Below are 15,546 nucleotides of genomic sequence, written 5' to 3'. Positions count from 1 at the left end.
CTGCCTCGGGCATGGATGTGTGTAATGTCCTTAGGTTAGCTGGGTTTAAGTAGTTCTAAGTTCTAGGGGACTGATGACCATAGACGTTAAGTCCCATAGTGCTCAGAGCCATTTGAACCATTTTTTTGACAGAGGACTTTCTTGAAGAACACCTCGTTTTATTTGTATCGACCTGGATTGTTGACAATTTCATCGCTATTTTTGCATTTATTCCAGTTGCTATGTTCTTTATCAGCTGTATGACGCTATCGTTGAAACCTATTTTCTTCAACGTCTGTGGAAGATATTCGTGATTTACTACATCAAAGGCTTTATAAAAATCTAAAAAAAACATGAAACACACCTTATGTTTGTTACAGAGGTTATTGCAATAATATCCCTGAATTCTGATACATTTAGAAAAATGGTCCTGCCTTGCGCGCTGTTCTGATGTTTACTAATAATTTTAACTGTAAGGTATGAAATTCTCTTGTTTGCTATTATAGGTATTAATTTATAATCATAATTCAGTAGTGAAATTGGACAAACACTATTTAAATCTTTGTTTCCATTATTTTTTGGCACAAGAACAATTTTACCCTCGTTAAACTCAGCCGGAATCAAAAAACAATGGCTCTGAGCACTATGGGACTCAACTGCTGAGGTCATTAGTCCCCTAGAACTTAGAACTAGTTAAACCTAACTAACCTAAGGACATCACAAACATCCATGCCCGCGCCAGGATTCAAACCTGCGACCGTAGCGGTCTTGCGGTTCCAGACTGCAGCGCCTTTAACCGCACGACCACTTCGGCCGGCTCAGCCGGAATCATTTGACCCTGAATAACCTCATTTACAATGTCCGTGATTTTCGCACCCACTATTGGCCAGTAACGGATGTAAAACTCTGCTGGCACACCATCCGGTCCTAGGGATGTATTTGGTAGTATGGCGCACAGAGTCTCATACACGTTCTCTTCAGTGACTAGCTCGAGAAAATTTTCGTTGTCATCTTCTGTCAGCTGTGGGGCTACGACGTCAAGGAATTCTTCCAACGATGCATCACTACTGTGATTTACAGAATACAGCTCGCAATAATAGCGATAAATCTCGTCCACGATATCCTGCTGGTTTCCGAGAATCGTACCGTTTTTTGTTCGAATTTCCTCAAAAAATGTCCTTCTTCCGTTTTTCGTATGCTTCACTAAATGATACAGGGAAGTAGTTTCGTCTTCTGACACCGAATTTGCCTTCAGTTTTATTTTCAACCCTTCCATTTGATTTCTTTTGATATTAAGTAACTTGGCTTTGACTTTTTTGATGTCTGCTATCCGAAGTTAGGAACCTGCTGGGACTTGATCATATAGATCTCTCAAAACTGAATAGTAATATTCTATAGTGCATTTCATTTCTCGTGCGGTCTGGGCACCGTATTGAATAGGAACCCTTCACCTTTGGCTTCGCCATTTTAACCCACCAGTCGATAGCAGTGGGATATCTACTACGAGCACGCAGGCATATTGCCCATGCTTCTTTAATCAGGTCTTCTAAATCACGATTTACTTACAAGGAAATATTCAAATTCCATTGATTCTTGAATCGGAGAACTGGCTGTATTGTTAAAGTTGTGGAAGCTAAGACACTTGGGTGGTCTGAAAAGTATGTAGGAATGGTTTCTACTTTTGTCACGGAAGTTTCAAGATTTTTAGAAATATGTAATTTATCAATCCTGCTATGCCTTGAGTGAACTCAACAAGGGAGGGCTATTTGATTTCCCATATACCCTTTAATTCTAAACCAGTAACTAGTTGTTTTAGTTCACTTGAGAAATGAAAATCAAGTAACTGATCTTTTCGAGTTAAAACACAATTAAAATCACCTCCAAGTAATAACTGTCTTGCATTTTTCCTTAACAGGTACATCAGTTCATCTTTGAATAAAGGTGCCCCGTCAGGTCGGTGAGAACTTCCTGAAGGAGTATACAAGTTGACGATAGTCACATCATAGGTATTTAGTCTTATTTCCCTTCCGGTTTCCAGTCATTCCACCTCACTTACTGGAACCCCTTCGCTCACCAAAACAGCTGTTCCCGGACGTAATTTTATTTATGTTTATAGTGGTGACAGAATAAGACTGTGTCATTGCACTATCACTATATAGTTGTTTTGATGAACTAATTTAGTTTCTTGTGGTTCAGGGTTCAGTTAACCTATTAACAGCTAGCTAGGAAGGCTGAACATGCAATAACACTTCAATCTGTTTGTTAGTTAATGTCCCGTTTTTTTCTACTTCTGAGGTTTTCTCTTGACATGCTACCAGACTGATTTCCTTCTAAGCTTTCTGATTTCTCCTCCAGGAATTCGTGTAGGACCGTTTCGTACTGAACATTCTTTGGGTTTGGGTCGCCCTTTCCGGATTTTCCCTTCCCTTGGTTACGAGCTACATTCACAATTTTTTTTTTTTTCGCAGCTCATCTGGAACAGCAGCAGACGGTTTCGCAATTTCTGTTGCTGCCACCTGCCCGACGGTATTAACCGTGATTTCATTTCGGTCACCACTTCCTTGTTCTTTATTACTATCACTTACTTCCTGATCGAGGGAAACCAATGGAGAGCAGTTTTGCAACCTCTCCCTGAATGTGTGTGCTAACAGATAGCTGCTGATCTTTGCGATCAGCTACTTCACCTGTTGTTCCTCGAAAATTAAAATTGACTACACCCCCTCATTTTCTGGTATCGTCCATTTTCATTCTGCCTTCCGGTTCCTCTGCCTCGTCATAGCACTGCTTTTACTTGCGAACTGAAGGAGTTGTACACGACAGCTCGTCCTCTGAACAACTATCAGTTGTCTCCAGAGGTCGTTTTGTTTGGTTGCATTTCAGTTTCACGAGTAGTGGTAACAGGGTTTCCCTTTGTTGTTAGTGGGGGAAATCGACATCGTGAAGGGGACATCAGCTTCGCCCGCTGCGTTAACATCCTCAACCAGTTGATCCGAACTATTCTTTGGTAAGAGACCATTTAAGGCAAGTTTCTGACGCTGTATCAAATTACTTTTAGGAACAACAGTTCACGCGGACATTCCTGTCTGAAGTGGCCGGTTTCGTTACAGAGCTTCTGTAAAGTTTGGAAGATAGACGAGGTACTGGCAGAAGTAAGGCTGTGAGGACGGGGCGTAAGTCGTGCTTGGGTAGCTCAGTTGGTAGAGCACTTGCCCGTGAAAGGCAAAGGTCCCGAGTCCGAGTCTCGGTCCGGTACACAGTTTTAATCTGCCAGGAAGTTTCATATCAGCGCACACTCCACTGCAGAGTGAAAATCTCATTCTATATAACATGTAGCTTAATGACCTGTATAAACACTTTGTGCCCTATACCCACAAACAGTTATGTGAGACAGAATATTTGTCTTAACGTTCATCTGTACACAGCGGAAACTGTTGAAACATTGCCGTTTAAAGCGAGGTGACCATCTTTCATTTGCAGTTGATTTAATTACCCCATACTTTGAAAGAGCTTACCATTTTCATTTTCAATGGGAAGATTCAAGACACGAAGGGTTTTGTAATCAATGTCAGCTCTATAGATGCAAACTTTACTTTTATAACCATTTCTACCCACAAAATCTCTTTCATAGCCCCACTTTCGTAACACTTTATCAACAGGCGCAGCACTTAATAACTTGACAAAAACACAGTATTTTTCCTGATCCAGCTACCAGGTATGGACGGTTTCAGAATTTAGAGCAATTTCATGTGTAAACCATTCATCTATTTCCAGCGATGCTGGCTGAACAGGACGGGATTCCTTGTCAAAAGCAAATACCAGTGTATTCTTTCTGAAGTCTGTAGCATGGTTAATCCAGTGACGAACTTTGGTTTAACAACCGAAATTCCAATTAGCAGCAGCACGACCAGAAGGAGCGATCAGGTCATAAGGAATATGAACGAACACGGAGATTAACGGACGGACAGCATTCGGCGAAGCACAAGTACAGCGATGTGAACACGGAAGTAGAGCGCACCAGTAAACAACGTCCACACACTAGTGCGGCTGAAACGGAATTGATCCGTCTGCGCCACCGAGGACACAGACGATAGTGCGACTGCAGGTACTTATCTCTGGCACGCTCCCCGTGAGACCCACATCTACAATGTACTGTCCACACACTGCATTTTTAGTGCCCCTGTCCACTATACTCATTACTCGCGGCAGTCATTCTTCGAGAGCGGCAAGATCACCAATGGTATCTGTTCTTTCGGATATATCCGAAAGAACAGATACCATATTCATATAGATAGGGCTAACCAGCCAATGATCTTCTTCAGTGTGGATGCACTCACATTGCAGATTGACTGGAAATATGTCCCTGCAGTCGCGCTGTCTTCTGTGTCCTCGGTGGCTCAGAAGGACAAAGCGTCTGCCATGTAAGCAGCTGATCCCGTGTTCGACTCCCGGTCGGGAACCACATTTTCAACTGTCCCCGCTGATATTTATCAACGCCTGTCAGCTGCTAAAGGTCTGGATTTCATTGATCTTCACATCAGCTTGCCAACAAAAATAAATAAAATACATTAACCTAACCTTCCTCTCCCGCATCTGGGCAGTTTCCACGTCTTGTGGGGTGCACTTAGGCTTTCCATCAATAAACACCAGGGTTTGGGTCCCAGAAATGGCACCATCATTTTGAATTTCCCGCCTATTTCTGTGTGAGGGGTGTTAGCACAGCCTTGGGACAAAGAAATTCCCACCAAAATTCGAAATTCTCACCAAAATTCTAAATTCGCACCAAATTTCTAAATTCCCTCCAGTAGGCTACAGGTGCAGGCAGAAGGGGAAGGTGGCACGGACCTACATGCAGACAGAGGTAAACACATGAAGGTATCCAGGGGTTGTGGTGGGGATTGGGGTGGCTGCAGGTTAGGGGTAATTAATTGATTAATTTAATTAATTTGCATATCCATTTGATATCAAAATTTTCCTTGTGCCCCCATTACCGTACTACTTCAGTTGATGTTGCTCTACCGTAAACAAGGTTTTAGTGTCAAACATGTTCACTGCTAATTTAATGTATCAATAATATTTGCCAAGTAGACCGTTATAAAAATTTCCATTGTGCTTAGTTTTTTCTAGGAAATGATTTACTATTCTGGGATGTTGGTGCCTGTCTAAAAATGCAAACCATACATTTCTGCTTCCGCCCTGGTGTTTATTACAACAAAAATCGTTAGACTACTGAAAAACAGTTGTCAATGTAATAACAATAATCCAAAACCAAGACATAACACATCGAAATTCAGCATGTCAAGATTAAGTCTAAGATCATAATAAGCCATTCAGTCGCAAATTCCACCATGTTAATAATCGATCAAAACATTCAATTCTTCGTGAACATTTTATTTTCCAGATAAACGTATTATAGGCAAAAAGATCGTAATAAGCCATTCAGTCGCAATTGCCACCATATTAATAATGGAGCAACACAGTTCATTCTTTGTGAACTTTTTATTTTCCAGATAAACATATTATAGGCAAATAGTTTTCACAACATAATATGTGACAAATAATTCAACAATTTCTGTTCAATTCAGTCACGTCAAATTCTTTTGCAAACAATGTTTTCTTACATAAGTATTTCATATGGCTTTTTGTTCTTATTAATCATACTTATCGTTAAACATGATGACTGCTTTAATACATACAGTAGCAAAATGAAGGTACAATCATTTGAACTCTGTTTTGGATTAATTAATACATTTTCATCTCACAAAAAATAGCCTTCACAGAAAGTAAAACAATAGAGGACCCATCACCCACATTTTATTATAATTATTGTTATTAATTGTAAATCACACATGGACTAATTTTTTAAATCTTAACAAAATATGCTTAAATTAATAATCTAAAGTGTTAATAGTCTTATTGAGAATAATTTTCACAATCCATTTTTAATGGATCAGATCAGAATACATTGTTGCAAAGCTCTGAAATAACAAGTTATGCAGTGCAATGGAAATTCTATTGTTAAATCCAGAGAAGAGAGCAGATAAGTCGAAAGAGTATACCGAAAGCCTCTTTACGGAGACGATTTGTCCCATGTAGCGATAGAAGAAGCTAGAGTCGATAGCAGGGTATCAAATGAGGCAGAAGATTGATACCACACCATCCGAAAGTGGCAAGAAAACGACTATTCACGTTTGTGTGTAGAATTCGTGATAAGGGTGGTATACTATTAAACTTTCTCAAAATTTCATCCACACAATTCCTAAGACAGCAAGAGTCGACATGTGGGAGAACTCTCGCAAGAACATCTTAACAATTTATGCTACCAAGATCCTGACAAGAACAGTTAACAGAGAATGGAAAAGATAACAGGATTTAGTAGATGAAAGAGAAACTGGTATAGGCATGCGTATTCAAATACACAGATATGTAAATAGGCAGAATACGGTTCTGCGGTTACTTCTGCTGCAGTGGCAGGTTATCAAGATTTAAGTGAGTTTGAACGAGATGTTATAGTAGGCGCACGAGCGATGGAACACAGCATCTCTGAGGCAGAGATGAAGTGGTGATTTTCCCGTATGACAGATCCACGAGCGTACCGTGAGTATCAGGAATCCGGTAAAACATCAAATCTCCGACATCGCTGCGGCCGGGAAAAGATCCTGCAAGAACGGGGCCAACGATGACTTCAGAGCATCGTTGAACGTGACAGAAGTGCAACCCTACCGCAAATTGCAGCAGATATCAATGCTGCGCCATCAAGTGTCAGCGTGCGAACCATTCAGCAAAACATCATCGATATAGACTTTCGGAGCCGAAGGCCCACTCGTGTATCCTTGATGACTGCACGACACAAAGCTTTACGCCTCGCCTTAACCCGTCAATGACAGGAAACATGTTGCGTGTTCGGACGAGTATCGTTTCAAATGGTATCGAACGGATGGACGTGTACGGGTATGGAGACAACCTCATGAATCCATGGACCCTGCATGTCAGCAGGGGATTGTTCATCCTGGTGGAGGTTCTGCAATGGTGTGGGGTGTGTGAAGTTGGAGTGATGTGGGACCCCTGATATATCTAGTTACTACTCTCAGAGGTGACACGTGCGTAAGCATCCTGTCTGATTACCTGCTTCCATTCATGTCCATTGTGCATTCCTACAGACTTGGGCAATTCCAGCAGGACAAGGCATAAAACCAGTCTCAGGCCGCACACCAGGACTTCCTTTCCTGTATCAACCTCTTCGTCTCAGAGTGGCACCTGCAGATTACGTTCCCAATTATTTATTGTATATATTCTAAACTTTATCTTCCCCTGCAGTTTTTACCCCACATGGCTCCCTGTAGTGCAATGAAAGTTATTGAAATGAAAATTTGAAATGTGTGTGAAATCTTGTGGGACTTAACTGCTAAGGTCATCAGTCCCTAAGCTTACACACTACTTAACCTAAATTATCCGAAGGACAAACACATACACCTATGCCCGAGGGATGACTCGAACCTCCGCCAGGATAAACCGCACAGTCTGAAAGTTATTCCCTGAAGTCTTAACACATGTTCTATCACCCTCTCGCCTCTACTTGATAATGTTTTCCGTATATTCCTATCGTCGCAGATTCTGTGTAGAACGCCCTCGTTCCTTATCTTATCAGTCAATCTAATTTTCTGCCTTGTCTGTAGCACCACATCTCAAACGCTTCGATTCTCTTCTCTTCCCACAGTCTGTGTTTCACTGCCATACAATGCTGTACTACAAACGTACATTCTCAGGAATTTCTTCCTCAGATTAAGGTCTGTGTTTGATGCTAGCTGATTTCTCTTATCCAGGAATGCATTTTTTAAGTGCTAGTCTGCTTTCTGTGTCCCCCATCCTGTGTCCGTCATGAGGTGTCTTGCAGCCTAGGTAGCAGATTTCCTTAACGTCATCAACTTCGTCACCAGTTGTGATAATAAGTTTCTCGTTGTTCTCATTTCTACTGTTTCTTATTACTTTTGTCTTTCTTGGATTTACTCTCAATCTGTATTCAGTATTATTAGACTGTTTATCCCATTCAACACACCCTGTAATTCTCCTTACACTCACTGGGGATAGCAATGTCATTGATATCCTTTCTCTTTGAATTTTAATCCCTCTCTTCGTCCTTTCCGTTATTTCCCTCACAGCTTCTTCCATGTATAAACTGAAGAGTAGCGGTGAAAGACTGCATCACTGTCTTAAAACCCATTTTAATTAGAGCACTTCGTTCTTAGCCTGCCATTCATGTTCTTGGTTCTACTACACGTAGTATATTACCCGTTTTTCCTTATAGCTTATTATTATTTTTCTTAGACTTTTGAACATGTTGCACCATTTTACAGTGTCGAATTGTTTTTCCAGGTCGACAAGTACTACGAACATTTTTGATTTTGCTTCAGTCCTTCTTCCATTATCAGCTGCAATGTCAGAACTACCTCTCTGGTGTCTTCATCTTTTCTAACCCAAACTGAGCGTCATCTAATAGATCCTCAGTTTTCTGTTCCATTTTTCTGTATGCTGTCCTTGTCAGGAACTTGGACGTATAGGTTGTTAAGGTGTTCGCACGACAGTTTCCTCACATGTCGACTCCTGCTGTCTTCAGAATTGTGTGGATAATGTTTTCCCGAAAGTCAGGTGTATATCGCCAGTCTCATATATTTCACAGACCAACGTAAATAGTCGTTTTGTTGCCACTTCGCCCAATGATTTTAGAAATTCTGATGGAATGTTACATTTCCTGCCGCCTTATATGATTTTAAGTCTTCAAAAGCCGTTTTAAATTCTAATTCTGATACTGGATCCCCTATCTATTCCCTGTCGATTCCTCTTTCTTCTTCTATCACGTCATCAGACAAATCTTCCTCCTTGTAGAGTCCTTCAATGTACTCTTTCCACCTACCCACTCTCTCCTCTGCATTTAACAGTGGAATTCTCATTGCACTCGTAATGTTACCACCCTTGTTTTTAATTTCACTGAACGTTGTTTTGACTTTTCTATATACTGAGTCCATCCTTTCGACAATCATTTATTTTTCAGTTGCTTTAAATTTTTGGCGCACGCTGTATTGCAGTAACTTGAGTAACGAAGATTTTTGTGAGTTAAGTGATTCATGAAAGGTATAGGTTATTGTTAGTCAGGGCCATTCTTTTGCAGGGATTTTTGAAAGTCAGGTTGCGTTGCGCTAAAAATATTGCGTGTCAGTTTAAGCACAGTCATTTATAATTTTTCTAAGGGGACATTTCATAGAAGGTTAGTCTATTCCTCCCACGGCTGTGCTCTAATGAACAAAAACATGAATTTCGAGGGCTGCAGCTGGTGTTGGAAATGCCACGAAATCTATTTGTTCCAGAATGAACAAAGGGTGTGTTTGTAAAGATAGCAGCTGCATACAATTTTCCTGCAACATGCAGTCACTTTCCAGCAAACAAAGGATATTTCGAAAGTTCCCTCTATCTCTTTGTCCCTTGCAGCAGCTTCCTGTTTCTCAGCCAGCTCCACCAAGTCTGCTTCAGCCAACTTGAAGAGAAAGAAGGCAAGTTATAACTTGCTGGTATGGAATTCTGAGCTCCTATTGATCCTCTGAAAAAAATAGGGTGGAGTCTGAAGGTTGAAGGTAAAGAAAGCCTAACCCCCCCCCCCCCAACAACCGTCATCAGTGCCTAGTCATGTTTGTGTGATTCTCACAATATGAAGTGACCAGCCAGCAGTGATGCCAGCAGCAGTGGTGATGGGACATGACCCAACTTGGAGCAATTGCCATGTAAGTGTTTATAAAAAAATATGAGTTCAAGTTGCAACAGTTATAAAATTTTGCAGCGATAAATTTTTTGAGATTGTGATACATTTTTGTAATAAGTGGTTATAAAACTTTTTTTTCTTGCTATTTCAGCTTTCATTCCCGAAATGCTGATCGACTTAGAGCGTCAGCTGAAAGCTGAAAGCCGACAGCAGCAGCAAGCCAAAGAGGCTATGCTACCATCATGTATGTAAATTTCCAAATTCTGCGTGTGATAGTCTACATGTTCAGAAAGAATCTAAGTATTCAAATCGTAACAAGTACTTATCACACTACTATTACGCTATCTTGGCAGTTTGCGCTTGTGCATGAGCATGTATCGATTGTGACATGCATCTTGGCTCAGTCCCTCTGCACTGCCACAATCTACTGAACCGAGTTCTTCTGCTTCTTTCTCCTACACACATCCATGACCATAGTCTTCCATCCACCATGTAGTAGACTGTGGCTACAGTCCTCCCTCGAATACATACTTATAATACAGCTATTGGAAACTGCTGTATCCTTTACATCCATGTCATTGATTGAACGCATGACAATGCTTCAACAACAACGGCTCAGCATAAACTGAAGATCTCCCAGCTGGCCATGTGAGTAGAGAAAAACATTCCGATCCAAATTTGAATTTCTCGCCAATTTCTGTTGGAGGGGGTGGGGGTGTGACGTCAGCAGAGCCCTGGGACGAAGAAATTCACACCATTTTAGAAATTCCTACAATTTTTTTAATGTCCCACCAGAATTCGAAATTCGAAGAGTGGAGGGGTCAAGGGCTGGGTCAAACACATGAAGTCATCTTGAGGTGTGTGGTATTTAATTTATCAATTTAATCAATTTGAATACAAATTTGATACCAAAATTGACCTGTGCTGCCCTTACCCTACTACCGTAGTGCTGGAAAGGTATAAATAAATGACCAGAAGTTAATTTATTAGAGTATGCAGTCTCCAAGAGAAATGGTCTGAAAATAGATTTGCTCAACATAGAATAGGGGTTAGGCTCACGAATACATCATATGTGTTCTTTGAAGCCAATTTTCTGCTTCATCATGCAGCACCACAACTGTAGTGTAATCACAGCAGAAAATTAGTCGATAAGGAGTGGGTTATGTAAGGGAGCCAGATTTTCCCACCACACATGAATAATTTTGACAATGGAAATTTCGTATTTAGTTAGTATGGGTTCGCATTTTAGGTGAGGTTATCGAAGTAGTAATCATTTGTTGGTTGATACTGGGTAGCCTAATACAAACATTTCTGTAGATTCGCATGCTTGGAAAGTAATTCTGCGCTGGCTCTGATTGCAGGTAAAAATCGAAGGCCTCCAACGTCTTCGAAAGAGATATGGGCTCTGGGAGATTGCGTTGGAGGTGGGGCAGTTTTTATGGCCGCGAAAAGAATAGGTTGATGAGGGCGTTTACTGCCTACGCCCGCCATCCCATCGAGAAGCTAGTGGAACGGGATGCTTACGGCGGCCCACGTCATTGGTAAAAAGGGTCGCGTGCGGACGCTTAAAACTGTAGAGATAATATCTTGGAAGCGTCACCATCAGCCATTCTAGCACAAAGGAATGTGTGGGGGACGTCTGTCGCAGATGCGAGCTAACGGCCGCGAAAATTCTCACACATGACACCAGGCCGTTTTCCTGCCACAAGGCAGGGAAATGAATATGATTGGCTGAATTTGTAGTCATAAGAGGAGTTAGAAAATGTTCTAGAAGATTTTCCCAAACTGAGTATGAGTTGAAGGCAGTTGGTTGACAGCTCCATGACTTCTAGGGTGGGAGGCATTCCATTTGTAATGGCCGAGATTACTGGCAGCTTGGAGTTTGTGAGGTTTGGTCTAAACTTGCGCATGGTGTGTCAGTGAGGATTCGCCGGCGGGTTCAGTGGAACACACATCGCTGGAGTGCTTTTTTAGACGCTGCTGGCTAGATCCCAGTGAGCTGTCTCACTGTTAGATTTGATACTGTGCTGACGTCGCCACTAGGAGTGGAATCATTCGTTTCTCTGTGAGCAGAGACTCGAACCTGTGCTCGTTTGTGGAGACTGAGGCATTATGAAGTACTTCTTTACGAGCGCACGATTGAGTCAAGTATCTGCTCCTGGCTGACGAGCGAGCAGATTTCTTGACTTACGTTCGGCATTGTGCTGATGTACTTTTCGACGCTAGGAGTTTGTGTCCTCTCTGTGGGCAGAATTTACAGTTACGCAGCGCAGTTCGTCTGCTCGACGGCCGGCAGCATTGAGCGCATCAGCGCTGCAGATTTGCTTTTCTCCAAATTCGCTGATATTCGCGCCATAGCTCAGCAGACAGGAAATCTTTAAAAGTAAATGATTTAAATTTCGTTTGCTTGGTGTCTGAGCTCTTTACTGTCAGTCCAAGTCAGGAGGAGGCTTTCTTAACTGATTCTTATCAGTATCAACCGCAGAGTGTTTCTGTTGAATAAATGTGGACCCGATCTCAAGTCAAGACATGTATGTTTTGCCAATCTCAAATTTAGATTAATGAGTAGGATTGAACGTTCCATGTCAATACCTGCTTCTTTTGCAATTTTTTAGTGTTTTTTTATTATAAATATCTTCACAGTACCCAGTTGTTCTACTTTTTCTGGGATTAGATTTCACGTACCAATCCCATTTATGTTAGTAGAGTTCTACCACGAATTGGTGACTTGAATATGTTACTCGCGATTGCAGGTTGTCAATGGTGGAGATAATGTAATTCATTTTTAGGCGTGAGCATTCCATTGCGAACCCAACATTCACAGCTATGTACACGAGCTGAATTTAAAAGCACGCTCGGTGTAGTATTGGACAGCTCATGACTGTGTATGAACACAGTTGTTGCTCTGTCCGTTGCCCTGATGCTTGCAAAAATCAGGCTGACATTCATCAGCATATGGTCATTTCTCCTTTCAACTACCGTATAATACTTTCTTAAATTCAGAAACGAGTATTGTATCTAACATATAATTTTCTTGCCCTATGACCTTCTTTACAACTGGCTCTCATGGGACCTAATTTTTCTTGGGAACCTACGAACTTTCTCCAAGTATAGTTTCCATCATCTCACATTATTGTTTGATACTTTACACATGTCTTTCATCTCTAAGCGTTGTGCTACCTATTTTGTTCTCCTTAATCCCTGTTAAAATTTTGTATTTACCTTTACTGTAGTTTTAGATAATTTTATCTCCGTGTTTCCTATTCTGCTCTTGTTCATTTTCAGCACATTAACATTTTCACTGTTTCTTTATTCAGTCCAGTATCCTATCTGTTATGAATGACAGTCTCTTTTCTGCCATTTCCTATACTAGTACTTTTCTGCTGCAATTGCAATAGCACTTTCAAGGCTATTGCATCGGTTTTCTAGATTAATAACTTTTTTAAATGCAGAATATGTGAACAAGACGCAGAAACACAGCAAGTAAATTGCACACTAACATTATATGGAAATACCGTTTTTAGTCCATAACATCCAAAATGTGTAAGCATAAGGAGCCCTATTTCCAGGAAAACCACAGAAGACGCTTTGTAAATAAAAGTCAAACGCGTCTAGTGTAAAATTCACGTTAATTAACAGCAGAAAGCTTAAGACAGACAAACCAGTAATAACACAGGTCAATGATGGAAAAACGTTTTTGCTCAAAATTCCTTATTCTTATGTTTTTAAGGTGGGAAATCCAAATATGGTACTTAAGAAACTGTATCACCCACAATGTCTTCACATTTTACAGTTAAATGTATTAAATTAAACATTCTTTAAACAATTTAACAGCTTTTATATAGTTAAAATAATTTAAAAAGGTGGTGTAGTGAACGCAGATGACGGTGGTAGCACTGCTGAAAAACATTTTCTGGCAAAAACGAAGATTCTATTTTTGTGTTAACAGATGGTGTTTTGTTTACTGTCAGCCTAATCTCACGTTCCCGTTTGCTGTACATCTGCTCAGCACAATGTCTAATCATGGTTGTAAAAACTCTGCTGACAGTTTTTGTTACATTTGTCGTGAATTTGTGAAAACACCAAAGAAATATCAGTCTTTGTGAAGAAGGCTTATCTATCTTACTTTGGATCTAAACTTGGTGATCAAGATAAATCTTGGGCGCGGCATAAAGTATGTTACGTGTGTGTCGAAGATCTGAGAAAATGGTCCAAAAAGGAGAAATAAAAACCCTTTAGACCTGAGTTCCTATGGTATGGAGGGAGCCAAGATGGTTCAAATGGCTCTGAGCACGATGGGACTTAACATCTGAGGTCATCAGTCACCTAGAACGTAGAACTACTTAAACCTAACTAACCTAATGACATCACACACATCCATGCCCGAGGCAGGATTCGAACCAGCGACCGTAGCGGTCGCGAGGTTCCAGAACCGCTCGGCCACCAGCGGCCGGCAGGGAGCCAAGAAATCATTCTGATGATTGCTACTTTTTCAATGTTGATATTACTGGTCATAATTCGAAAAACATAAAGCTAATAAGCTACCCTAACCTTCCGTCGCCATCCTACCAGGAGGGCATGGTGTAGATTTGCTGGTTCCTGAACTACCAGATGATTTAAATTCTAATACAACAGAAGTATTTTTTGATGTACAATCTGATTTAGATGAACCACATGATGATGAATTCCACTGTAACACAGAAAATCTAGAGCCAAAATTGTTTACTCAGACCGAGCTTAACGATTTGGTTAGGGATCTGGGCTTAACGAAAGAAAAAGCTGAATTGTTAGCTCTAGATTAAAAGAAAAGAACTTATTGACAGTTGGAACCAGCATATATATGTATAGAAAGAGAGAGCTGCAATTTTCCAAGTTTTTTCAACAAGAAGGTGATTTAGTGTACTGCTCAGACAATCCCAGTCTGATGAGTGAGTGTGGTATTGAATACAAAAAGGAAGAGTGGAGGCTGTTTATTGATTCATCCAAAAATAGTTTAATGGCTGTTTTATTACGCAATGGTACACATGTATGCATCTATACCTGATGGACAGTCTGTACATATGGAACAAAGCTTTGAAAACCTAGAAGTAGTGCTAAAGAAAATAGGCCATTCTGCTTATGGCTGGATGATATGTGGCGATCTAAACGTAACATGCATGCTCCTTCGTCAGCAAGGTGGCTTTACCAAATTTCCATGTTTCTTGTGTGAATGGGACAGTAGGGCCAGGGATCAACACTGGTGTAGAACGAACTTGCATGTGAGGGAGTCTTTAAAACATTGTGAGAAGAACATTCTATGCAAAAACCTTGTAGATCCAAAAAAGTACTCCTACCACCTCTACATATAAAGTTAGGCCTAATGAAACAGTTTGTAAAGGCATTGCCTAAAGATGGGCCATGTTTTAAGTATGTCTGCCAAAAGTTTCCACACCTTTCAGAAGCTAAACTAAAAGAAGGCGTCTTTGTCGGACCTGACATCAGAAAATTGATGTTTGATGTTGTAAGGTAACGGGGGATAATATGGAGGACTTCCAAGTAGTTCGTATTTCTAAATTTAAGGCACAGCAGCAGAAATAATATATTGGGCTAGTGTTCTTCAATCAAAATATTTCATAGTAGAATTAAGTTATAAAGATGTTTAGAACAACTGCAAAGCTAGTCATTATTTTATTATGAAGACACCATTCAGTTTCGATCGATCTAGTGCCAGACAAGTACTTGTATGTCTCATATTACGTGCAAAGACGTCATAAAATGAAGGGAGAGGATGAAACTGTGCCAATGTAATAATGTAAATCTGATAGCATGTCTTAAATTAC

Source organism: Schistocerca nitens, chromosome 3 (assembly GCF_023898315.1).
Source record: "Schistocerca nitens isolate TAMUIC-IGC-003100 chromosome 3, iqSchNite1.1, whole genome shotgun sequence".
Classification (NCBI taxonomy): domain Eukaryota; kingdom Metazoa; phylum Arthropoda; class Insecta; order Orthoptera; family Acrididae; genus Schistocerca; species Schistocerca nitens.
The sequence above is the reverse complement of the archived record's forward strand: the minus strand, read 5'-3'. Positions refer to the sequence as shown.